Source organism: Sorex fumeus, unplaced genomic scaffold, assembly GCF_029834395.1.
Source record: "Sorex fumeus unplaced genomic scaffold, SorFum_2.1 ptg000146l, whole genome shotgun sequence".
Lineage (NCBI taxonomy): Eukaryota > Metazoa > Chordata > Mammalia > Eulipotyphla > Soricidae > Sorex > Sorex fumeus.
This window is the reverse complement of record NW_026606203.1, coordinates 2751167-2778724: the sequence shown is the minus strand read 5'-3', so window position 1 is coordinate 2778724 and position 27558 is coordinate 2751167. Positions and strand designations below refer to the sequence as shown.

The 27558-nt window shown below is 40.0% G+C and overlaps 2 pseudogenes; one reads left to right on the top strand and one right to left on the bottom strand.

Moving 5' to 3' along the window:
* Positions 1-14592: 14592 nt before the first annotated feature.
* LOC130016123 (uncharacterized) lies at positions 14593-14703 on the bottom strand (annotated as a pseudogene).
* Positions 14704-21290: 6587 nt separating this feature from the next.
* On the top strand, positions 21291-21387 carry LOC130016113 (uncharacterized; annotated as a pseudogene).
* The last annotated feature ends 6171 nt before the right edge of the window (positions 21388-27558 follow it).

The following is a 27558-nucleotide window of genomic DNA, read 5'->3' as shown; positions in this document are numbered from 1 at the left end:
TTCCTCTAGCCATACATTAAAGGTAGCAAAACACTTTTCACGTTTTTTTGTTCCCAGCCAGTCAACTACCCTTTCCTGGGAATATCTATTAACTGGTTCTTCTCAGGTCAGTCAGAAACTGCGTTCATTTCCCCCCATTTTCAACAAAGTGTTTACTGGTACCAAACAGAGTTAGTTAAAAATATGTTCCTGTTAACATATATTTGCACTTGGGATCCATGTGAACACCTTCCACCTGGCTTTTTTTGAAGGTGGTCATCCAGTTTGCTTTTCTGGTGGCATTCTGTTTCTCACTATTCCTCTCCACAGCTAAGTGATGTGAAAGTAACATATTTAGTAAATGGTATGTTTGAAAGCTCCAGAATGAATGTGAGCCCTTTCAGCTCTCTCGGTCTTATATGTAACCTGTTCTTTGGAACCTATCTTATTTTCGTATTTTTGTTTTGAATATTATTTACAAATAATATTTAACGTATTTGAAAAACATCCACCAACTATCCCATGATCATCACCAGCTGTCCAGTTCTCTACCCGTCCCAGTTTCCTTTCCATTCATCCATCACCCGATTGAGACTCCTAGGGCCATCTCTTTCCACCAACACCTTCCCGGCTGAAGGAGAACCGGTACCTACTGCTTTGGAAGTGGTGACCTAGTGCGCATGTCTTAGTCCAGTACCTCTGGCAACGCAGCCCCAAAGCCATTTATAACGTTGGTTCTTGTGTGAGCTGCAGTTAACAGCGATGTTTAGAGCAGGTTACAGGAACCAGGCACGATGGAAGACCAAGGACCAGTCCCTCAAGCTAATATAATTTGAGCTCCCGCACCAGAAATTTCCTGATAACTGGCTTGGCTACCTTGGGGAGTTTACAAATCCAAAGACTAACAGAGGCAATGGACCGCATTTTGAAAACACGCTAGTGAAGTGTCACCGTAACAGCAACTCTGAATATTGCTGGGAATAAGTGAAATGTTGCAGCTACGGGTGCTGAAGAGAGGCACCGAGGACATTGGTACTTATCTTTGCATCTCCCAGGAGCTGATCTTCAGGCTTCATGCTTCAATTGTTCTCTTGGTTTTGTCCCTGTTAAGAGTCATCCTTGAATGACTCTGAGGGCATTGATCACTCATCAGGTAGGTTTATTCCCCAGTGTATGAGTTCGAATCCCCCAGCCATCATTTATGGATAGACCACCAAAACCTTTTAGTGATGTGTCTCAAATTTGGTTATTTTCCAAAAGTGGCCAGGAGGCGTAAACACAGCCTCCATGGAAGAATTTTTACTTTTCTTCTGGTCATCTTAGACTCATCTGCCTTCCTCAGCCTATTCCAAAATTATTCTTTTAACAAAACACTGCAGATCGTGCCATTTCTCCCAATTTTTTTGTGGAGGACACCAGGTATGGGGAATACTTGATTGTGCTATGATCTTATCTCTGGATCTGTGCTCAAGTTTCAGATCTGGTGGGTCTCTGGGGACCATAAAAGACTGCAAGAAATGAACTGAGTCCTTCTTGTTTGCAGAGCAAATGCCCTGTAGGCTATAATGTTCCTCTGACCCTACCCCACTCTTCATCATACCCATGCAATTTCTCATCTGATGGGCTTTATAACCCTGGACCAAGTTTGTATTTCGTAGAGTCTTGTCTATTCACCCTTTTTCCTATCTCTAACTTCCCATTCTTTCCCATCCCATCCTTCAACCCCCAGCCACTCCCAAAAACAACCACAGTTGACAGCATCTAAACATTCATAACTTTTATTAACAACCAATTAACTATGATGCATCTCTTTAATTTGAAAAAATATATTAGAATAAATAAAATGAGTATGGCATGTCAGTGTTTGCCTAGGAAAACCATCTGGTACCTCAAGTGAAACCTACCGTTCCAGCTACTCCCATTACGTAGCCATAGTAGAAAGAGATGTCCATCTCTTTTTCCCTCTCAATAAAGTTCTGAACTTTCACCCAAAGATGTGTGTTTGGCAGCGTTCTCACGCTCCTTCTGAGCCTTCCTTTTCATAGCCTCACGCTCTGGTCTCTGCTCTTTGGTAATGGGCTTTGACATGACTGGCTCGGGAACATTGGGCTTTCTCCATGGAATCGGTTGGAAACGGAAGTCTTGGAGGAGAAACTGACTCTGACATTTGGTTGGCAACTGCCGCTTGTCCACAAAGACAGGAGGAGGTTCCAGCTGGAGGGAAATGCCAGCTGCTATTGTAGGGATCAGGTCTAGAAGCTGTGAGGTGACGAATAGGCCGGATAGTAGGGTTCTGCAAACCTGGTCGAAATGGGTGGTTGAAATGGACTGAGCAAGTTTGGGAGAATCGACAAAAATGGAGTGTTTGACCAGGAAGAATTGGCAGTAGTTGGCTGAGCTGCATTGATAGATTCGGGCTTGGCAGGGTAAGCTGCAGCAGGACGATGTGAGGCCACAGATTGTCGTCTCTGAGGAACAGGTCTAGCTTGGGGACTCTTCATGGTAAGAAACGGCAAAGGTACCAATTTGACCTCCCAGGAGGTGGCAGCTCAGACTTGGATGGAGATGAGCGTTTTTCAGCACGGCTACTTGGTTTCTGTGCTTTGACCTGAGTTTTCTCAAGGCCTTTTCCATCCCCTGTAGCACCTAGCTATGACTTGACAGCTGAGGATGGCTTGACATCTTTAGGCTTCTTTGAGCTACTCAGGACCTGGGAGGAAGAGATTCCAGGTTTTGGATCACTCTTCTTCCCCAGAGCATGAAACACTTGGACCGAATCCAGCATGTGTATGCCTAGGTAGCGGCGGGGCTTTTTAACGGCCTCTTGGAAAAACTCAGGTTGACTTTTCTTGCATTTCATCTTGCCAATGGTGGACTTTTCTTCTGCCTTGACCTTGTTCCCTGGCTGCTTACACTAATTAGCTTTCTTAGACTTTTCTCGGGTGTTTTTTGTCTTCTGCTGCTCATGCCTCTTTTTCTTGCTGATCCTGCTGGAGGCAGCTTTTTGAGGTTTGCTGTTAGTTTTGGCCGTGGTCACAGGACACCTATCACTGACTGCAGCATTACGAACAGTCCCCCCTCCCCCTAGCAAGCATTTTAGGACTTTTGGCTGGATTTTGGCCTTGGCTTCTCCCTCAAGAGTTTCAGAAGCCTCCTTTTTGTTCTTCCTTTCTGCATCGGAGGCCCCCTTGGTGCCACTTGAATTTTCTTGCACCTGCTTCAGAGTGATGGTGTCAGTGGTGTTCATTACCTGCAGATCTTTGCATTGTTCTAGGTCTACGGGGATCTGGTAGGTCTCGAGAGGTTTTGAAAGCCCAGTTTTAACCTGATCAAAATTCTTAACTTTTTGTTCCTGAGTTGGAGTTGAGGTCAGCGCCAGGTTACTTTGGCTGGAGATATTATGGGAACTTCCCGAAACTCTGGTGGTGGATTACTCACAGGTCTTTGAATCCTGCTACTGCAACATGGGGGCAATTCGGAAATTTGTGTCAGACCAAATGTCTTACCTGAAAGTTGTGATAACAGGGAAGTCTCTATCCCCAGGAAATTCATCACTAAAAAGGAACCAAGGAAGAAATCAGTGTCTGCGAAATGAGATATTCGGTCCACAAAACTAGTGGTGCAACAACTGTGCACCTACCAGCAATAGGCAGTGGATTGTTACTGGGTATTCTACGGATAATGGACAAGTCCTGTGCTTGAAGATTGGAGGTAAATGTTGTAGTTCTTACTGTTTGTCATGTAGTGCTCTTGTTTTTTAGTTTTCTTTGTATTTTAAGAATTTCTGTGTAAACTAACTTGAAAAATAAGAGACTTGGGAAGAGTGATAGTACATTTGTTAAGGCAATGGCCCTGCGCACACCTGACCTCACTTTGATCTTTCGCATCACCTATGATCTCCTAAGCATCTTCAGCAGTGATCCCCAGCACAGATCCAGGAGTAATCCCTGAGCACTTCGGTCTATGACACAGATTCAACGTCCTCCAAACAAAAGTTTTTTTTTTTTTAAGTAATTATAGATTTTCAAACTAATACAGCTGGAGCGATAGCACAGCGGGTAAGGCATTTGCCTTGCACGCGGCCAACATGGCCAACCCGAGTTTGATTCCTCTGCGCCTCTCGGAGAGCCCAGCAAGCTGCCGAGAGTATTCGATATGCCAGACACAGTAAAAACAAAGTCTCCAATGGAGACGTTACTGGGCCCGCTCGAGCAAATTGATGATCAACGGGAGGGCCTTTACTTTACTTTTACAAACTAATAAGTGCCATATAGAGCTTAGCTTTGTAATGTATTGTACTGTCAATTTATTCACTTTCATGAACAAATAAAAGGCCGTTAATATCATAGAATAAGAGTATGAATGAAGCACTAATTCAGCGTGATATTTGTGCTGAGGTACAGATTCTAGGTTTCATGATTTGAGTCAGAATCTCTGAACCACAAGTGTATTCAGAACCTTGCTGTTCATTTATGGAAGGGAAAGTTAAAGTGGTACCATTACAATTAGAGTTCTGAAACTTCTTAAGAAAATAACAAAACACTAGTTTAAGAAATGTATTTTACTTTTAGTGTGGTAATTCTTGAGGCCTGCTGACATAGAACAGTGAAAAATGTAGCATTTCCTGCCACAGAGGCTGAGTGGGATGGGGGGTATGGGTGGTAGGAGGAACACTGGGACCGTGGTGCTGGAGAATGGGCACTGGTGGAGGGATAGGTACTCCATGATTGTATAAATGAAATCGAATCACAATAATTTGTAAGTCTACAACTGTCCCTCATGACGTTTAACTAATAAAAATTAAAAAAATGAAATAACAAGGGAAAAAATGTGGCATTCTTTTCTCTGCTCCTGACATTTCATTATAAGAAACTTAGATGTCCATTATACTATCATAACTTCCAATCTCCATTAGGAGCTCTTATATTGAGTGTGAAAATAACATGCTGTAAAATGAGTGAGGGGAGTAAACATGAACTGAGATTTTTTTTAATTTAAAAATCTCAGTGTATATGAATACCACCTCTCTACGATCAGTTTTCCTCTTATTTGACCCCAATTTTTGAATTTTCTTTCTCTTCTCTCCGTTTTCCTCACCTTGATAACTCAATTCTGTGATAGGTTGAGCAGACAGAGAGAAGTCATTCCAGAGTAGGAGTCTGGTATTTGGTTATTTGCGGGCTGAACCTCCTTGAGACCCATAACCATCTCTCACGATGAGTTGCTGTAAGATTGGGGGCAGAGCCATTTAGCCCTGTGTATGAAATGGAGTCATAGAACAGCAGACCGGAAAGGAGAGTTCCCAGATTGCCTGGATGATAGTAATACACCTGGCTTCCTTCCTGGTAGGGAAGTGACAGGCTTTGACTCTGATGTGGAACCAGAAATGGTGTTCTTTCCACAAGACTGGCAGAAAGTGATGGGTACACAGACACCGTGTTGTTGGTATCTAGGATTTTCTCATAGCGAGCTGCCATAGATATGGAAGAGACAGCGGTGTCTTGGTCAAGAATAGTCACAGAAAAGTCTCCCATGGAAGATTTCTCTTCAGCACTTCCTGCAATATCCCATTCCAAAACACTCAGGTAGGAAGCAGCTGAGGTGGATATATGACTCTGGTGAAACACTCCAGACAGCATTGTTGTGCTGAAATGTTGGTAAAGATAGGCACTACCCATCAGTGGTTGGAAAGAGGTGCCAGAGGCTGAGGGCAGGAGCCAAGCAGAACTACCAGCTGGAGCAGATACTCTGGAGTAGTTGCAGACACTTCCTGTTAGGGAAGCAGCATTGTTCACCACGGGAAGGGAAAGCTGCAGAGTATGTGCAGTTCCCAATACAGATGGATTTTGAAAATTTTCTGTAAGGAACAAGAGGGTGATGAAAAAAATCTGTGAGACTAATAATCTCCTTCAACACTGAGAGGAACAATATGAACTTAAAATTTAAGCCATCGAGATGCTTCTAGTACCAACAGTCAACTGAGTTTCCAAAATTCCAACAATTTGGGGTGATTCAAAGCCTGGAACTTTTTGGCACTTTGTGCATTTCGTATCGTGCTCCCAAAGTGAACACAGAACTGTAGAAGAGCCAGGTGATCATGTCTGTACCTGGATTTCTTGCTTACAGACAGTTCTCCTTACCCTAGAAATTCCTGTAGATTGCCTCCTACTGAGTCCTATGCTGTTTCCTAGAATGGAAGCTTTTTCAAATTAAGAAGTCTAAGAGAAAGGAAAACATTCAGTGGACAAGAAGAATCCTGAGGCCCAGAGATGGCAAAGAGATTTCCTATATTCCAATAAATTTTGTTGGGCGGGGCGTAGGGTGGTGTAGAGTTTGGACCAACAACTGACAGTGATCTTGGGTTCTTCCTGGCTCTGCACTCTGGAGTGACCCCTTAGAACATTCGGGAGAGTGTATGCCGTGACAGAGATTCAACTGGATTGGCTGTGTACAAGACAAGTGCCTTATGCCCTCCAGTACTATCTCTCTCAGTGCCTTTTGAATTTCCAGGTTACACATCCTAAAGCATGTGGACTTTTGGCCAGGACCCTGCATGATCACTACAAGTCCAGAAACCAGAAGGAAGATACCTTACATTAATTTAGACATTTGGGGTCTTTACAACTATTACCATTGTAATCATCAGGTTTCCATTTGACTTGTGCCATGAGTACCTGTTACTTACTGTTCACATACGACTTACTCTTGTGGATGCATTGAAGTTTACCCTCATTTTTGATCCACTTCAAAAATGACAACTTGAGTTTTTTCAAAGAAATGTTTTTGAAGCAAAACTTTATTTAAACTCTGTGTCTTAAACTGTTTGTCTAAAATGTAGTTATTAATAATTCTAAGAAAAATAATGCATACATGAATATAATTTTTCTATTTCATGTGATTTACATAGGAGGAAGGGTAAAGAAAACATCATGAAAAATATGTATCACATAACTGAAAAAGAATATAGATATTTATGAAATCTGGACTCCGTGGCAAGTAGCATAGTACAGTATGTTATGGAGAGCAGACCAAAGAGTAGGCCTTGAAAAACAGTGGCTGTTATCCCAAACAAAACCAAATAAAACAGTGCAATAAGGTTATTAATAAATTTTTCCACATATACAATATGTAGACAGTATTCTATTATACAAAAAACTTCTAGCCAAAAAATGGAATAGAAGGTGATTTTTGAGTGCACACTTTACCAGTCCATTAAAGAGAAAGGATTTATCAGTAACTACATAACAAAAAGAAAATAGGATTATGCGTGATTGTATTTCATAGACAAGAAATGTTTTAAATGAGTAAAATACAGAAAGAAATTTCGAAAGTACAAAAAATTATTCTCATCAGTACCTTTGAATATTAACCAGCAAACAACACGTGTTTAACACAGCATAGGATTTCACTTGATCACACAAGACACAGAAAAGACCATTTAAAAAGTGATCACAAAATATTGCAAATTTACTTTCAACCCCTAGATTAGAATTAGCTTTATCAACCAGGAAAACGTTCTTCTCAATGTTTAATAAATGAGCACCAAAATCCAATAAAATATCTTTAATGTAGGAAAAATCTTAATTCACAAATATGACAAAAATGTGTAATTGGATCTGTGAGAATTGATTTTTCTTTTTCCTCTTAGGATTTAAAACAGAAGTTCACTATTATCAAAATACTTTCATGTTAGGAAGAAAAAAATCACATGAAATAATATTTGTAAAGATGAGAAGCCGCTTTAACCTGGAACCTACTTACCACACAAATGAATCAAATCTCCTTATTCAAGTTAGAATATACCAATTTTTAATTTTAACAGGCAGCGTGTACATGTACTTAAAACCATAACGTAATAAAAACATTGAAGATTATGTGTCTTCCACCGCCCTAGATCAGCACTATTAGCTATTTATGGGAAGCATCATTTCTGAAGCGTCCTTATACTCAAATTGTCAAGAACCAAGTACTGTGTTCTAAGAGATAATAAGGAAAAATGCCAGCAAGGATGGCTTTCTGATAATCTGCTTTACCTACTGGTACCTTTCTTTTTTGATTTTAAATCTGTGGTTCTCTTCAACATTCTGAACAAACGTTTTCCCCTTCCTTGATAATCGACGTCCCTATGCTTGCTTGCTTGCTTGCTTTCCTTCTTTCTTACTTTCTTTCTTTCGTTCTTTCTTTCGTATTTATTTCTCCCTCATCACGTCTAGCTTTCGATTGGTCAATGTTTGATGAAAGTGTTCCCAAACTTTCTTACCTTTGAGGGCTTGCTTCCCTACCCTCAGCACTCCACACCTTACTCATGCCCCATATTTTCTTATTACCTGGCTAAAATCAAATCTCAAAGATCAATGATTATTACTTTGTAATATCACTATATTTAAAATACTGAAGTATGAATACAAGTGGAGAGACCATTACAGAGAACACATACTAGTATATATTAACAGTTTTCCACAGCATTTATATTTTGTTTCTGTAAAAATACGGTATCTGATTTACTTGTTTTCAATGGATATCATGAAAAATTCACTATTAAAAGGAAAAAGAAACACAGACAATCAACACTCATATATATACATATATATATGTATTTATGTATGTGTGTGTATTTGAGCTCCTAAGTATGTCTAAAATATAATGTAATCAATGAGGAAAAACACTTTGTATGTGAGAGAAAGTAAGCCAATGTCTAAAATCACACAGAAAATGTCAAAGTCAAGCTAAAATGAGGCTTATAAAATTCTACTTGAATATATTCTTTCATTACTATGTGCTGTTTTTCCTTGACTGCTAAGTTAAGGGATGATAAATCTAATGAAAAGCTTTGAAAAGTATTATTCCTTACCTGACATGGTCAGAGAAGAGGAAATACCGATGAAAGGTAGACGAGAAGAGGAGACGGTACGAGAGTACGTCTGAACACTGCAGCGGCTTAAGACCACAAGTGTTCAGTACAAACGACTGCTCACTGGTGATTGGTCATTGGTCACTCGTCACTTGCCATGCTGATTCAAATTTGTTTACAAACTACTACATGGGACTGCCAAGATTCTATCAGTTGGTGGTTGGTTTGGTGGGAGAATGATGTCATAAAGTAGGCAGTTGAAAGGTAGAGGCTAGCCAATCAGGAGGTCAGAATCCCAAGAAGAAGACCGGATTAGATAGAGAGCGGGGTAGAATGAAGCAGGCTAGGGAGATGGAATCCTACAAGACAGTTATAACAGTTTCACTTTCCTCAGACTCCTGTGTTAGAAAAATACTCCCATGTTACTCAAGAGCTTAGCTATTTCATTAACAAATCAAGAAAATTACTAAATAATCTTTTATATTGCACTGTTAAAGAAACAACATTTGGTATTACTAGTATATTTTAGATAACGTTCACAGCACAGCGGGTAGGGCATTTGCCTTGCAGGAGGCCAACCCTGATTCCGATTCCTCTGCCCGGCAAATTACCCAAAGTATCTCGTCCACATAGCAAAAGCCTGGCAAGCTCCCCATGACCTATTCGATAGGCCAAAATCAGTGACAACAAGTCTCACAATTTGGTGTAAGATGTTACAGGTTCCCGCTACAGCAAATAGATTAACCGCGGGAGGACAGTGCTACAGTGCTATGATTGAAAAAAATGGTGGTTTCTTTCAATATTACAAGACATACTAGGATAAATTGTAGATGAATCTAGATGTGTTAAAGTAAATCAAATGAGAAGAAATAGTAAATGCAAAGGTATTTTAATTGTACAAGACTAACAATTGTTCTCAGTTTAAAACTGTAGAAGATAAAGGAAAACATATGCTCACTTGTCCAAAATTTTACAATCTGAAAGAAAAGGACAAAAAGCAAATTAAGTGATCAAAAAACCAGCAACACCAACAAATACTGGCAATTATTATGATAGGCCAAGGATGAATGGTTTTAAAAAATTAGTGTTGTGAAATAAATCAATATTTCGCTATTAAACTTGATAGAAAAAATAAGCATAAACCATGATCATATAATGTCTATTGAAAGAAGTATAAATGACTAGTAAACACAAGAGCAATTTTCTTTTTTTTTGAAATTTGTTTTGTTTTGTTTTGTTTTATTATGAAACACCATGAGGTATAGTTTAGACTTACAAGTTGTTGCACTTGGGTTTCAGTTATACAGTGATCGAGTACCCATCCCACCACCAGTGGCCAATCTCCACTCCCACCAATCCAAGTATCCCTCCTACTCCCCATCCCCCATCCCACCCTGCCTCTTTGGTAGGGCACTACCTTTTGTTCTATCTCTCCTTTTGGGTGCTATGATCTACAAAAGGGACATTGGGTGGCAATCCTGTTCGGTCCATAGACTAATTTCAACAGGCATCTCCCATCCTGGGCAGATCTTCCCAGCACCCTTTATTGGGTGCTCCATTCTCTATCTGCACTGCCTTTACCCCTAGAGAGTAAAGCTGGCCTCTAAGTCATGGAGTGAACAACCTGGTATTTATGACAGTTGTACTTGTGTGTTAGTGTCTTATTTTGTTACTTTATATTACCCAGATGAATGCAATCTTTCTATGTCTGTCCCTCTGTTTCTGACTCATTTCCCATAGCATAATATTTTCCATGTAGTACCACACAAGAGCAATTTTCAAGTTCACTGGTAGACAAAGAGCACAAAATAAAATGATAAATTAAAATGTCCCCCAAATTATGAGTATTGAAATATCAGGTGCTATCTTTCCCTAGCAAAGATGCTAGAAAATAGGCCTTTTAAAGTTATTTTATTGAGAAATAAATCTGTATAATAGTTAGGCAATATATAGCTTAAAGCAGTTTAATGTTCATTAAGTCAATGTCACTGTCACTGTCCTCACGTTGTTCATCGATTTTCTTGAGCGGGCCCAGTTAGGTCTCCAGTGTGAGACTTTGTTGTAAGTTAGCTTTCGTGTGTGTATAAGAAAATTCAAGGATCAAACTCATAACCTCAGAAATGTGCGGCAAATATTTTACCACTGAAGCATATTTCCAAACACAGTTAATGATTTTGCTTTTGCTTCTATAGTGCTAAAAATAGAAACCAAAATTTCATACATGCAAGCCAAGTTCTTTTGTCCTGAGCTACATATCCAGTCATAAGTAAGTTAGTTTTTAAGTATTGATATTAAGGAAACAATTAGAAAAGTAGACAAATAGATATAAATGTCCACATCAATGTAATCTTAGCTTGAAAACATTACAATTATAATATCTCAATAAACAATTTATAGTAACAGAAATTGGATAATCTTCTCCATTGCCATTCTGGAGGATGTGATGGATCCATTTAGGACGTCAGAGGGCAGTCATCTTGGTCTTGTAGTTGGCGAAGGACAGGCGGGTGTTACGAATACTTTTCCCGGCTTCTGCCACATCTACCAGTACTTCTGCTCTTCTCTCTTTCAGGTCTTCCTTGATCGCATCTCTGCACTGCTTTGTGAGCTCGGATGTTAGCTTGCGGTTGCCTGAGGCATGCGCCAAACCATGCTGGCGAATTAGCTCAAAAGTTTTTGAAGAAAGGCGATTTTTTGTGCTTATCTCTCTCTTGGAATTCCTCGCCCATACATGGAGGTGCTGAACCAGTCGATCATATTCCTTGTCAATGTTGTCAACAATGGCATCTTCCCATGTTGCCGCAATAGTACCAAAGAGTTCACAGTTGGTGGTCATTCTGAGAGTTCTCTTTTTGAACTTTGTAGCCCTTTCTCCCTGCTCTGTGAAGTAGAATTTTGCACGAAGGAGACGGTGGTCCGATCCCGTTCGAAATTTTGGCACAACAGTGACATCTGTCAGGCAAAACCGTCAAGTGAATATGATGTGGTCTATTTCGTTGTGGAATCTTCCACCGGGAGACTCCCATGTCCATCGTTTAGATTCTGCCTTCTGGAACTGTGAGTTACCATGAATGGTCTTGGTCAACATGATGAACTCTGACAGTCTCTCACCCTGTTCGTTCCATTCTAGGCCATGGATCCTGATGTGAAGTTCTTCAGATGATCTTCTCGGTCCTATCTTGGCATTAAAATCACGCACAATGATCTTGTAGAAGGTGTGGTCTTCTTTATAGAACTTCTCTAGCTCCATGTAGAACTTCTCGATTTCTCTTTCATCATAATAAGATGTTGGTGCGTAGACAACGAAGATAGATGCTGGCCGACTTTGACCGTGAGTGTGGGAAGATAAGACTGCAGCTGAATCTTATGAAGTCAATGTTTATGAGAAGCAGCCTTGTTCCTGATGCCCCATTCGCTCTCAACGAAACGACCATCTCCGAAAGCATCAGCTATGTGCACCTAGTTCGAGAGGTCAACATGACAAATGACCTGGCACCCGAGCTGTGCAGGAGGAAGAGAGCAGCTTGGAATGCCTTCAAGAACGTCGAAGAAATAGCTAAGAGGATGAAGAACCTCCGGCTCTGGGCACATCTCTTTGATTCCACTGTTCTTCCTGCATTAACATATGCCTCAGAGACCTGGGCCCTACGCAAACAAGATGAGAATGGTATTCAGGTCTCCCAAGGAAGAATAGAAAGAGTTATGCTTGGAATATCACGTTTCACTCAATTGAGAGAAAGAATCCGGAGTTCTGACATCCATCGCCGATCAAGAATCTGGGACGCTGTCTCATTTACCGAGGTGTCGAAAATCAGATGGGCTGGTCACGTAATGAGATTTAAAGACGACCGCTGGACTAGAGCTGTTACCGACTGGATTCCTCGGGATGTCAAAAGACCGCGTGGCCGCCCAACTTCCAGATGGTCTGACTTCTTCATCAAGATCATTAACGATCGGTTTGAGGCCCTTCATGTTCCCGGAGCGAACAGATGCCATTGGGCTACACTAGCACGCGCCAGGGACAAATGGAGATGTTACTGGCACCCGCTCAAGCAAATCGAAGACTAACGGGAAGTTAAGTGATTAAGTGATTAAGAATACAACATTCCTTCAGGAGAGTTGAAGCTTGTTAGTTTTAAGTGATTTCTGGGATCAATTCCCTCCAGCCATACATTAAAGGTAGCAAAACACTTTTCACGTTTTTCTGTTCCCAGCCAGTCAACTACCCTTTCCTGAGAAAATCTATTAACTGGTTAGTCTCATGTCAGTCAGAAACTGCTTTCATTTCCCCCCATTTTCAACAAAGTTATTACTGGTACCAAGCAGAGTTGGTTAAATATATGTTCCTGTTAACATATATTTGCACTTGGGATCCATGTGAACACCTTCCACCTGGCTTTTAATGAAGGTGGTCATCCAGTTTGCTTTTCTGGTGGCATTCTGTTTCTCACTATTCCTCTCCACAGGTAATTGATGTGAAAATAACATATTTAGTAAACGGTATGATTAAAAGCTCCAGAAGGAATGCCAGCCCTTTCAGCTTTCTGGGTCTTATATGTAAACTGTACTTTGGAACCTATCTTATTTTCGTATGTTTGTCTTGAATTTCATTTTCAAAAATATTTTAAGGTATTTGAAAAAAATCCACCAATTATCCCATGATGATCACCAGATTTCCACTTCGCTACCCTTCCCGGTTTCCTTTCCAACCATCCATCACCACATTAACTCTCCTAGGACCATCTCTTTCTACCACAACCTTCCAGGCTCAAGGTCAATTCGTACTAACTGCTTTGGGAGTGGTGACCTAGGATGCATGTCTTTGTATGGTACCTACCACAATGGAACCACAACGTCATTTATAAAGTTGGTTCTTGTGTGAACGGCAGTTAAAAGCGATGTTTAGAGAAAGCTACAGGCAACAGGGACCATGGAAGACCAAAGACCAGCCCCTCAAGCTAATATAATTTGAGCTCCCGCCACCAGAAATTTCCTGAAAGCTGGCTTGGCTAACTTGGGGAGTTTACAAATTCAAAGACTTACATAGGCAATGGACCGCATTGTTGAAACTCACTAGTAAAGTGTCACCATGATAGCAACTCTGAAAATTGTTGGGAATAATTGAAATTGTGCAGCTAGGGGTGCTGAAAAGAGGGCTCGAGGACATGGTGTCTTATCTTAGCATCTACCAGGAGCTGATCTTCAGGATTCATGCGTCAACTGTTCTCTTGGCTTTTTCCTTGTTAAGAGTCATCCTTGAATGACTCTGAGGGCATTGATCACTCATCTGGTAGGTTTATTCCACAGTGTATGTGTTCGCATTCCCCAACCATCATTTATGGATAGACCACCCAAAACTTTTAGTGATGTGTCTCAAATTTGCTTCCTTTCCAAAGGAGGCCATGAGGTGTAAACACAGCCTCTATGGAAGAATTTTTACGTTTCTTCTCATCATCTTAGACTCATCTGCCTTCCTCAGCCTATTCCAAATTTATTATTTTAACCGAAAACTGCAAACCGTGCCATTTCTCCCATTTTTTTCGAGGACACCAGTGATGGGCATACTTGACTGTGCTCTAGTCTTACTCTTGGCTCTGTGGTCAAGTTTCACATCTGGTGGGTCTCTGGGGACCATAAAAGATTGCAAGAATTGAACTGTGTCCTTCTTGCTTGCAGAGCAAATGCACTGTCAGCTTACTCTTCCTCTGACCCTACCCCACTCTTCATCAGGCCCATGCAATTTCTCCTCTTAAGGGCTTTATGCAGTCGAGTTTCCCACATTTGGGGAAATCGCAGGGGTCAGCACATCCCAAGTGCAATGGATGGGCCTCACCCTGGGAAAACCACCTACATGATCATGGTATCTCCCCTGCCCTGGACCATGTTTGTATTTCTTAGAGTCTTGTCTATTCCCCCTTTTTCCTCTATCTAACTTCCCATTCTTTCCCAGCTCCTCCTTCAACACCGAGCAACTCCCAAAATCAACCACAGTTGACAGCATCTCAAAATTCAGAACATTTATTAACAATCAATTAACTATGATGCATCTCTGGAGTGATAGCACAGCGGTAGGGCATTTGCCTTGCACACAGCCAACATGGCCGACCCGAGTTCGATGCATCTCTTTAATTTGAAAAAAAAATTAGAATAAATGAATGGTGTATGGCATTTCAGTGTTTGCCTAGGGCAACCATCTGGTACCTAAAGTGGAACCTACCATTCCAGCTCTTACATTACGTAGCCATAGTAGAGAGAGATGTCCAACTCTTTTTCCCTCTCAATAAAGAACTGCACTTTCCCCCAAAGAGGTGTGTTTGGCATCGTTCTCACGCTCCTGCTGAGCCTTCCTTTTCATAGCCTCACGCTCTGGTCTCTGCTCTTTGGTGATGGGCTTTGACATGACTGGCTCGGGAACATTGGGCTTTCTCCATGGTTTAGGTTGGAAACGGAAGTCTTGGAGGAGAAAGTGACTCTGACGTTTGGGTGGAGACTGGCGCTTGTTCACACAGACAGGAGGAGCCTCCCGCTGTAGAGAAGTGCCAGCTGCTGTCTTGTAGGGATCAGGTCTAGAAGCTGCAGGCTGATGAATAGGCCGGCTACTAGGGTTCTGCAAACCTGGTCGAGATAGGTTGGTTGAAATGGACTTAGCAGGATTGGAAGGACCAGTCAAAAATGCAGTGGTTGACGGGGAAAAATTGGCAGCATTTGGCTGAGCTGCATTGGTAGAGCCAGGCTTGGCAGGGTTAGCTGCAGCAGGAAGATGTGTGGCTTCAGATTTTCGTCTCCGAGGAACAGGTTCAGCTTGTGGATTCTCCATGGTAAGAAACGGCAAAGGTACCAATTTGACCTTCCCAGGAGGTGGCAGCTCAGACTGGGATGGAGATGAGCGTTTATCAGCACTGCTACTTGGTTTCTGTGCTTTGACCTGAGTTTTCTCAAGGCCTTTTCCATCCCGTGTAGCACCTAGCCATGGCTTGACAGCTGAGGATGGCTTGACATCTTTGGGGTTCTTTGCGCTACTCAGCACCTGGGAGGAAAAGATTCCAAGTTTTGGATCACTCTTCCCCAGAGCATGAAACATTTGGACAGAATCCAGCATGTGTATGTCTAGGTAGCGGCGGGGTTATTTAACTGCCTCTTGGCAAAACTCAGGTTGAGTTTCCTTGCATTTCATCTTGCCAATGGTGGACTTTTCTTCTGCCTTGACCTTGTTCCCTAGCTGCTTACACTCATTAACTTTCTTAGAGTTTTCTCTGGTGTTTTTTATCTTCTCCTGCCCATGGCTCTTTGTCTTGCTGATCCTGCTGGAGGCAGATTTGTGAGATTTGCTGTTAGTTTTGGCTGTGGTCACAGGACACCTCTCACTGACTGCAGCATTACAAACAATCCCTGCTCCCCTCAGCAAGCATTCTCAGACTTTTGGCTGGATTTTGGCCTTGGGTTATCCCTCAAGAGGTTCAGAAGCCTCCTTTTTGTTCTTCCCTTTTGCATGGGAGGTCCGCTTAGTGCCACTTGAATTTTCTTGCACCTGCTTCAGAGTGATGGTGTCAGTGGTGTTCATTACCTGCAGATCTTTGCATGATCTAGGTCTACTGGGATCTGGTAGGTCTCCAGAGGTTTTGAAAGCCCACTTTTCATCTGATCAAAATTCTTACCTTTTTGATCCTGAGTTGGATTTGGTGTCAGCGCCAGGTTACTTTGGGCTGGAGATATTATGGGAACTTCCCCAAGATCAGGTGAGTACCTGTTACTTATGGTTCACATACAACTTAATCTTGTTGATGCATTGACGGTTACCCTGATTTTTGATCCATTTCAAAAATCATTACTTGAGTTTTTCCCAAGAAATATTTTTGGAAGGAAAACTTTATTTAAATTCTGTGTCTTAAGTTGTTTATCAACAATGTAGATACTCATAACTCTAAGAATAATAATGCATACACGAATATAATTTTTCTATTCAATGTGATTTACATAGGAGGAAGTGTAAAGAAAACATCATGAAAAATATGTATCACAGAACTGAAAAAGAATTATGTAGATATTAATGAAATCTGGGCTCTGTAGCAAGCAGCATAGTACAGTATGTTATGGAGAACAGACCCAAGAGTAAGCCTTGAATAACAGTGGGTGGCATCCCAAACAAAACCAAATAAAACAGTACAATAAGGTTATTACTAAATTGTTCCACATATACAATATGAAGACTCTATTTTATTTTAGTAAAAACTGCTAGCCAAAAAATGGAATAGAAGGTGATTTTTGAGTGACACTTTACCAGTCCATTAAAGAGAAAGGATTTATCAGTAACTACATAACAAAAAGAAAATAGGAATAAACGTGATTGTATTTCATAGAGATGAAATGTTTTAAATGAGTAAAACACAGAAAGAAACTTCGAAATTACAAAAAATTATACTCATCAGTACCTTTGAATATTAACCAGCAAACAACATGTGTTAAACATAACAGAGGATTTCACTTGATCACACAAGAAACAGAAAAGACCATTTAAAAAGTGATCACAAAATAATGCAAATTTACTTTCAACGCCTATATTAGAATTATCTTTATCAAACAGGAAAACTTTCTTCTCAATGTTTAATAAATGAGCACCAAAATCCCATAAAATATCTTTATGTAGGAAAACTCAGAATTCACAAATATGACAAAAATGTGTAATTAGTCATGTGAGACTTGATTTTTCTATTTCCTTTTAGGATCTAAAAACAAAACTTGACTATTATCAAAGTACTCTCATGTTAGGAAGAAAAAATCACATGAAATAATATTTGTAAAGATGACAAGCAGCTTTAACCTGGAACCTACTGACCACACAAATGAATCAAACCTCCTGATTCAAGTTAGAATATACCATTTTTTTAATTTTAACAGGCAGCGCATACATGAACTTAAAAACCAGAATGTAATAAAAACATTGAAGATTCTGTGTCTTCCACCGCCCTAGATAAGCACTATTAGCTATTTATGGGGAGCATCATTTCTGAAGCGTGTTTATACTCCAAATTGTCAAGTACCAAGTACTGTGTTCTAAGAAATAATAAGGAAAAAAGCCAGGAAGGATGGCTTTCTGATAACGAGCTTTTCCTACTGGTACCCTATTGAAGGCATAGTATATTTCTAGTCCTGACATTTATTGAAGTAAAATTCTTTGACTTGCTCTCAGTGAATTATTCTCAGCATATTTCATATATATATTCTTTCTTTTTTGATGTTAAGTCTTTGGTTCTCTTCAATTTTATGTCCAAACGTTTTCCTCTTCCTTGATAATCAAAGTCCCTATTCTTTCTTTCGTTCCTTCCTTCTTTCTTTCTTTCTTTCTGTCTTTCTTTCTTTCTTTCTTTCTATCCTTCTTTCTTTCTTTCCTATTTTTTTCTCCCTCATATTGTCTTGGTGTCGATTGGTCAATGTTTGATGAAAGTGATTCCAAACTTGCTTACCTTAGAGGTCTTGCCTCCCTAATGCTCAGCACTCCGCACCTTCCCCATGCCCCATATTTTCTTATTACCTGGTTTAAATAGAAATCTCAAAGATCAATGATTATTACTTTGTAATATCACTATATTCACAATACTGAAGTATAAATACAAGTGGAGAGACCACTACAGAGAACACATGCTAGTATATATTAACAGTTTTTCACAGCATCTATATTTTCTATTTCTGTAAAAATACTGTCTCTGATTTACTTGTTTTCAGTGAATATCATGTAAAATTCAATATTAAAAGGAAAAAGAAACACAGAGAATCAAACCTCATATATATATATACATATATATAAATATATATGTTCGTGTGTGTGTGTATGTTTGTTTGTGTATTTGAGCTCCTAAGTATGTGTAAAATATAATGTAATCAATGAGGAAAAACACTTTGTATGTGAGAGAAAGTAAGCCAGTGTCTAAAATCACACAGCAAATGTCAAAGTCAAGCTAAAATGAGGCTTATAAAATTCTACTTGAATATTTTCTTTCATTACTACGTGCTGTTTTTACTTGACTGCTAAGTTTAGGGATGATAAATCTAATGAAAAACTTTGAAAAGTATTATTCCTTACCTGACATGGTCAGAGAAGAGGAAATACCGATGAAAGGTAGACGAGAAGAGGAGACAGTAGGAGATTACGTCTGAACACTGAAGCAGCTTAAGACCACAAGTGTTCAGTACAGACGACTGCTCACTGGTGATTGGTCATTGGTCACTCGTCACTTGCCATGAAGATTCAAATTTGTTTACAAACAACTACATGGGACCCCCAAGATTCTACCAGTTGGTGGTTCGTTTGGTGGGAGAATGATGTCATAAAGTAGGCAGGTGAAAGGTAGAGGCTAGCCAATCAGGAGGTCAGAATCCCAGAAGAAGATCGGATTGGATAGAGAGTGGGGTAGAATGAAGCAGGCTAGGGAGATGGAATTCTACAAGACGGTTATAACAGTTTCACCTTCGTCAGACTCTTGTGTTAGAAAAATACTCCCATGATGCTCAAGAGCTTAGCTATTTCATTAACAAATCAAGAAAATTACTAAATAATTGTTTATATTGCACTGTTAAAGAAACAACATTTGTTATTACTAGTATATTTTAGATAACGTATACAGCACATCGGGTTGGGCATTTGCCTTGTGGGAGACCAACCCTGATTCCGATTCCTCTGCCCGGCAAGCTACCCAGAATATCTCGTCCACATAGCAAGTGCCTGGCAAGCTACCCATGCCGTATTCGATAGGCCATAGCTAGTGACAACAAGTCTCACAATTTGTTGTAAGATGTTACTGGTTCCCGCTCGAGCAAATGGATGAACCACGGGAGGACAGTGCTACAGTGCTATGATTGAAAAAATTGGTGGTTTCTTTCAATATGACAACACTTACTAGGTTAAGTTGTAGATGAATCGAGATGTGTGAAAATGTAAATAAAATGAGAAGAAATAGTAAATGCACAGGTATCTTATTTGTACAAAACAAACAGTTGTTCTCAGTTTAAAACTGTAGAAGATAAATAAAAACATATACTCATTTGTGTCAAAATTTTTCAACCTGAAAGAAAAGGACCAAAACCAATTTAAGTAATCAAAAAACAAGCAAAACTAACAAATACTGGCAATTAATATAGGCCAAGGATGAATGTTCTTAATAAATTAGTGCTGTGAAAAAAATCAGTATTTAGCTATTAAACTTCAATATTAAAAATAAGCATAAACCATGATCATATATAAAATGTATTGAAAGAAGTGTAAATGACTGGTAAACACAAGGGCAAGACACTCACAAATGCCTACCAGGTTCTCTCAGAGTGAGAACTGGACAATAATTGTTGTCTTATCAACAAAATCCAGTCTCTGTATCTTGGCCATTGATGGGATTACATGGCTCCAGGGGCAGTTCATGGTTGTAACACTTAGCTACTAGGAGATGGGGGATCTGGTTGGAGGGGGCCCAGTCTTGATCTGAGCAGCCTTGGATATCTCATCCCCCGGTTGCGCACACCTGGGTTCCTCTGTCATATTCGTTCATGCATGAGGCTCCTTCAAGCTTGGGGAGAGTGGTATAAAGCGTACCTATGGCTGGTTGCAGAGGTCTTCAGGTGCCGGGGCTCTGCTCGGCGCGGTGAGGGAAACTCAACACACCGCCTCCAAGGGACCCTGGTGAAGAAAGCCAGGTGTGGGGTCAGGAGACTGTCATTTTAGACATATTTGGAATTAATTTTAGATCAAAAAGTACACATCATTCTAACTACGTATGTGCTTAGTAATAAATTACTACACACTTGTTCAATCACCTAAGAAACCCCACTCTGCTCAGATAACTAGATTTTTAATTATAGGTCTGTTTTGCCTGTGTGTCATGACTGAGAATCACTATCATTAGATATGAAACTCACTATACATAAAGATGCACACAGGCTGCTTTGAGTCATCTGTGTTGTTAATGTGTGTTGGCCATTAAACTTCACTGAGACCCTTTATTCTGTCCTTTACAGGAGCCTCATAAGTGTCAACTTCCATTCAAGTTGAACTTATAATAATGTGGAATGAAATCATCAATATGATCCTCACCTCTTCCTTCAGGAGAAAAATCCTACTTATATTCAAGGTGGTCAAAGTGCAGACAACACCATCCACCTTTTCCTGGAGATGTACACGGGACTGAGGTGAGAACAGCAAAAGGCTCTAGTTTAATGGTCTTAATGAAGGTTTCAGGGAAGTGCATTAAACAGGACTCATATAACATCTTCCAAAAGAATTATTTTGTAAAACTGATGCCTTGATTATGGTAAAAGATAATATGGTAAAAACCATATTTTTCTTTCTGGGACATTAAAGTTCTAAATCTATCAAGCTGCTTTGAAATACTTTCTTTGATTAGGTACCACTGTCTGCCATAGGGTAAGTAAGGACAACACTCAAATTAATCAGAACAGAAAAAATAACTCCTACTAGGTTTGGTTACACATATACTAAAATTGAAATGATACAATGATGAGCATGGTCCTTGCACAGAGATGACATGCAAACTTGTAAAGAGTTCCATATTTTTGTTGCAAGAAGAACTAACATGGCTACTTTAAGCTAAGGCAATTCCCACAAGTACAAAAATTCTACATAAAGATAGCACAAATCCCCATAACAACAATCTCTCTCAATGTCTATGGACTAAATGTGCCAATTCAGAGGCACAGAATAGGAAGATGAATTAGAACACTGAACCCAACATTCTGATACCTGCAAGAAACATATCTGAGCAATCAAAGCAACCATGGGCTAAAAGTAAAAGGCTGGAAAACAAGTATTCAAGAAAAGAACACCTCCACAAAGCTGGAGTAGCCATACTAGTATCAGACCACATGGACTTCAGGCTAAAGGTTATAAGAGACAGTGAATGTCATTTCTGCATGATCATGGGATCTTTACATCAGAAAGAACTCACCCTCCTCAATGTAGATGCTCAATGACAGACCAGCAAAATACTTAAAAACAACTTCTAATAGACTTATAGAAAAACATTGATAGCAAAACAGTACTAGGTGGAGATTTCAACACTACTTTGTCACTTCTCAATAGATCAAACAGAATAAATCTCAGCAAGGAAATATTTTACTTAAGTGAAGGAATGAACAACCGTTGGCTTAGAGAAGAAATCAAAGAGGAAATAAAAAGGTTCCAGAAACAAATGAGAATGAGGACGCGAGCTACCAGAACTTGTGGGACACAGCAAAAGCAGTGTTAAGAGGAAAGATTATACCTCTGCCAGAATTTATCAGGAAGAAAGAAAGGGCCTACATGAATAAATTAGAGCTCAAGATTTTGGAAAATGACCAACAAAAGGAGTGCAAACTAGGCTGGAGCAAGGAAATAATAAAATTTATAGTAGAAATCAATGAGCTAGAAACCCAAAATACAATCCAGAAGACCAATAAAAGCAAAAGCTGTTTCTTTGAGAAAATAAACAAGATCAATAAACCTCTAGAAGCCTCTCAAAGAAACAGAAAGAATTCTAATAAATCGAATCAGAAATGCAAAGGGGGGTATCCTAATAGAAACTACAGAAATCCATAGGATCATCAGAGATCATTTTGAGAATCTTTGCAGCAGGAAATGAGAGAATCTTTAACAAATTGATAAATTAATGGATTCCAATTACCTCCCAAGGCTGAACCAAGAAGATTTGGAATACTTGAACCTATCACTACCAAGGAAATTGAAATGATGGTCAAAATATCCCCCCAAACAGAATCCTTGGCCCAGATGGATTCAATAGTGAAATATTTCAATCCTTTAAAGAGGAACTGCTGACAACATTTTTAAGATTTTCCAGGAAATTGAAGAAACAGAGATGCTCCCAAATAGCTTCTATGAGGCAAAGATCACCCTAATACTCAAAGCAGACAGAGACACCACAAAAAATGAAAATTACAGACCTATTTCCTTGATGAATACAGATACACAGATTCTAAAGAAAATACCAGCAAAGAGAATCCAGAAACTCAACAAAATATCACACACTATGACCAAGTAGGTTTATCTTGGGGATGCAAGGATGGCTTAACATTCTCTAGTCAATCAACAGAATACACCATCTCAATAAAATAAAGATAAAAGTCATATCATCATATCGATAGATGTAGATAAAGCATTTGATGAGATCCAGCACCCATTCATGTTGAAAAACTCTCAAGAAAATGGGAGTTGAAAGTACTTTCTTCAATCTAGTCAAAGCAAACTACCACAAACCCACAGCAAGCATTATTCTCAACGGGGAGAAAACTAAAGGTTTGGAGCAGAAATCAATGAGCTAGAATCCCAGAATACAATTAGGCACAAAAGAAGTTACCCACTCTCACCACACCTATTCAACATAGTACTTGAAGTACTTGCCATAGGATTTCGGTAAAAAGAAAAGATATCAAGGGCATCCATATAAAAAAGGAAGAACTCAAGCTTTTACTATTTGGAGATAACATGATACTATACTTGGAAAATCCCAAAGAACCTACAAAAAAGCTCCTGGGAACAATAGATTTGTTTACTAAAGTAGCATATTACACAATCAATATCCGGTAGTCCATGGCTTTCCCATATATTTCAAATGAAAGAGAAGAAAAGAGATAGAGAAAAACAATCCCATTCACAATAATACCTCAGAAAATCGAGTATATTATATTAGAATCAACTAAAATGTTAAGGAACTACACTTTGGTACTATTGCGGCAACATGGGAAGATGCCATTGTTGACAACATTGACGAGGAATACGATCCACTGGTTCAGCACCTCCATGAATGTGTGAGGAAAGCCAAGAGAGAGATAGCCACAAAAAATGGCCTATCTTCGAAAACTCTTGAGCTAATTTGCCAGCATGGTTTGGCGCATGCCTCAGGCAACCGCAAGCTAACATCCGAGCTCGCAAAGCAGTGCAGAGATGCGATCAAGGAAGACCTAAAAGGAGAAGAGCAGAAGTACTGGTAGATGCGGCAGAAGCCAGGAAAAGTATTCGTAACGCCCGCCTGTCCTTCGCCAACTATAAGACCAAGATGACTGCCCTCCGACGTCCTGATGGATCCATCACATCCTCCAGAACGGCAATGGAGAAGATTACCATGACTTCTACTCAAATCTCTTCGATAACCATGTCCACTTGCCGACATACCAAATTACACAGGATGGATATGTCCTTCCCAAAGTTCTCCCTTCCGAAATCCGACACGCCATTTCGTTGGTAAAGAAACCAACAGCACCCTGCCCAGTCAAGGTCAGACCTGAACACCTGAAGAACCTGCCGTCAGTACTCATCAATACACTGGCTCGGCTCTTCACTCGCTACCTGTCTGAATGCAAGTTTCCGTCTCAATGGAAAACCAGCAGGACCGTACTACTGTTCAAGACGGGAGACATCCATGACATTGGCAACTATCGCCCGATCTGCCTATTGTCTGTCATCTACAATTTGTTCACTCGAGTCATCCTAAATAGGATTGGCAGAACACTAGATGAAGGACAACCATACGAGTAAGCAGGGTTCCGCAAAGGATTTAGCACCATCGACCATATCCACGCGATAACCAAGCTCATTGAGGTTTCTCTGGAGTTCAAGATGCCGCTGTTTAATGTTCATTGATTTAAACAAGGCCTTTGATTCTGTTGAGACGGAAGTGGTCATTGAAGCCCTAGCCAATCAGGGCATTCAAGACCAGTACATCAGGATCCTCCGTGAGCTGTATTACAGATTCACTAGCAGGATCTCACCATTCTACAAAGAAGTGATCGTTGATGTCAAGAGAGGGGTGCGGCAGGGTGATACCATTTCACCAAAACTCTTCAGTGCCACCCTCGAGAACATCATGCGACGACTGGAATGGGACGTAATGGGACTGAAGATAGATGCTCGGCAACTACACCACCTCCACTTTGCTGATGACATTATTTTAATAACACCAAACATCAGCCAAGCAGCACAAATGCTGGCCGACTTTGACCGTGAGTGTGGAAAGGTAGGACTACAGCTGAATCTTACGAAGACAATGTTTATGCGAAACAGCCTTGTTCCTGATGCCCCATTCGCTCTCAATGGAATGACTGTCTCCGAATGCAACCGCTATGTGTACCTAAGTCGAGAGGTCAACATGACAAATGACCTGGCACCCGAGCTGTGCAGGAGGAAGAGAGCGGCTTGGAATGCCTTCAAAAACGTCGAAGAAATAGCTAAGAGGAAGAAGAACCTCCGGCTCCGGGCACATCTATTTGATTCCACTGTTCTTCCTGCATTAACATATGCCTCAGAGACCTGGGCCCTACGCAAACAAGATGAGAATGGTATTCAGGTCTCCCAAAGAAGAATAGAAAGAGCTATGCTTGGAATATCAGGTTTCACTCAAATGAGAGAGATAATCCGGAGTTCTGACATCTTTCGCCGATCAAGAATCAGGGACGCTGTCTCTTATGCCAAGTTGTCGAAAATTGGATGGGCTGGTCACGTAATGAGATTTAAAGACGACCGCTGGACTAGAGCTGTTACTGACTGGATTCCCCGGGATGTCAAAAGACCGCGTGGCCGCCCACCTTCCAGATGGTCAGACTTCTTCGTCAAGATCATGAACGATCGGTTTGAGGCCCTTCATGTTCCCGGTTCGAACAGATGCCATTGGGCTACACTAGCACGCGACAGGGACAAATGGAGATGTTACTGGCGCCCGCTCGAGCAAATCGACGACTAAGGGGAAGTTAAGTGATAAGTGATAAAATTTTAAGGAACTATACAAAAAAAAACCCTAAAAACTCTACTTCACGAAATAAGAGAGTATATGAGGAAATGGAATCACATCCCATGCTCATGGATTGAGAGGATTAACACTGTCAAAATGGCAATACACACCAAAGCTCTATAAAGATTTACTGCACTTCCTATAAGGATAGCCATAACATTTTTCAAAGAAATAGATTAAATACTCTTGAAACTCATACACAACAATAAACTCCCATGAAAAGCTAAAGCAATATTTGTTAAAAAGAAGAAGGGAACAGCTTCCCCAACTTGCAACCCTACTACAAAGTCGTAGTAATCAAAATATCATGATATTCAGATAAAGACAGGCCTCACATCAATGGAATATAGTCAAATATCCTGACGCTGGCCCTCAGATTATTATTACCTAATCTTTCATAAAGGCTCAAGAAATATAAAGTTGAGCAAGGAAGTCTCTTCAACAAGTGGTGCTGGGAAACCTGGACAGCAACAGGCAAAAAAAAAAAAAAAAATTGAACTCAGACCTCTTTATAGTGCCAGGCACAAAGTCAGATCAAATGTATTAAAAACCTCAATATCATACCTAATTTCTTTTTTTTTTATTTAAACTTTATTTCATTGAGTTTTTTCACTATGTCCCACCACTGTTTTCGGGCCATGTGGGTTTCATCAGAAAAATCAGCTGTAAATTTTAAGGATGCTCCTTTGTAAGAGATTTCTTTCTTTGATCTTGTTGCTTTCAGAATTTTGTCTCTGTCTAAGGTTTTGGTCATTTTGATCAGGATGTGTTGTGGGGTATTTTTATTTGGATTTCCTCTAGCTGGTACCCTTGGGGCCTCCTGAATGTGGTCACAAGTTTTCTTCAGCTCTGGAAAAGTTATAGAAACAAGAGATGACTTAATAGAATACACATCTTGAGAGAAAAGACTGAAAAGTCATATTGCTTCAGGTGTGCAAACAAGGAGAGATGAACTGCTACTATAAATGATAAAACAGAGAAGTATATACCCTCACCCTCAAGAACATAAGAACTTTGCTGCTATATCATCCTCACATAAACTCTGGTTATTTAATATATCTAATCACTTTTCCCATGACAAGAATTTTTTAACCTCAACATTGATCCTAATCTTTTTAAATTTTTTTTTGTTCTTGTTGTTTTTATTTATATATTTATTTTTTTATTTTTTTAAATTGAGTCACCAATGAGATACAGATACAAAGCTATTCCTAATCAGGTTTCAGTCATACAATAATCCAACACCCATCCCTCTCCCAGTGCCCATTTTCCACGACCAATGGCCCCAGTTTCCCTCCTGTCAACTTCCCCAACCTACCTCTAGGCTCTGTGGCAGACATTTTCTTTCCATCCCCCCTCTGTCTCTCTCTCTCTCTTTATGTCTCTCTCTCTCTCTCTCTCTTTCTCTTCCTTTCACACTCTCACGTTTTCGCTTTTTCCAGACAAATACTTCAAAGACTTATTCCCCTCCTACATCTCATGTGAACTATCTTATAAGGAGCATGATGTCAAGTTCCTTCCTTGTCAAGTATACAAGAATGGAACTCTACTGTGGAGGGAATGTTTGCTTCCTACGAATTCCAAAAGCAAAGAAAAAATATATAACAGTGATATATTGAAACTGGCTCCAGTTTAGAGATAGATTCTCAAAGTAGCACCTTTGCAGAATGGATCTTGTACATAAACTTAGATATGTACCATTTTCATCAACTTGGTCTCTAAAGGACTGATACAGGCATTTATTAGGATAGGGTCTGATATAGTATCACGGGGGTGAAGAGTAATAGAAACTTTCTGGTGGTGCTATGAGGTAACTTTATACCAAGACTATAAATGTTAATACCATTTTAAATATATGACCTTACCTATAATAAATTTTTTAAAGAAAAAGAATATCAAACATACCATCACTATCACCTATAATTCCAATGCCACCACTATCACTTGAAT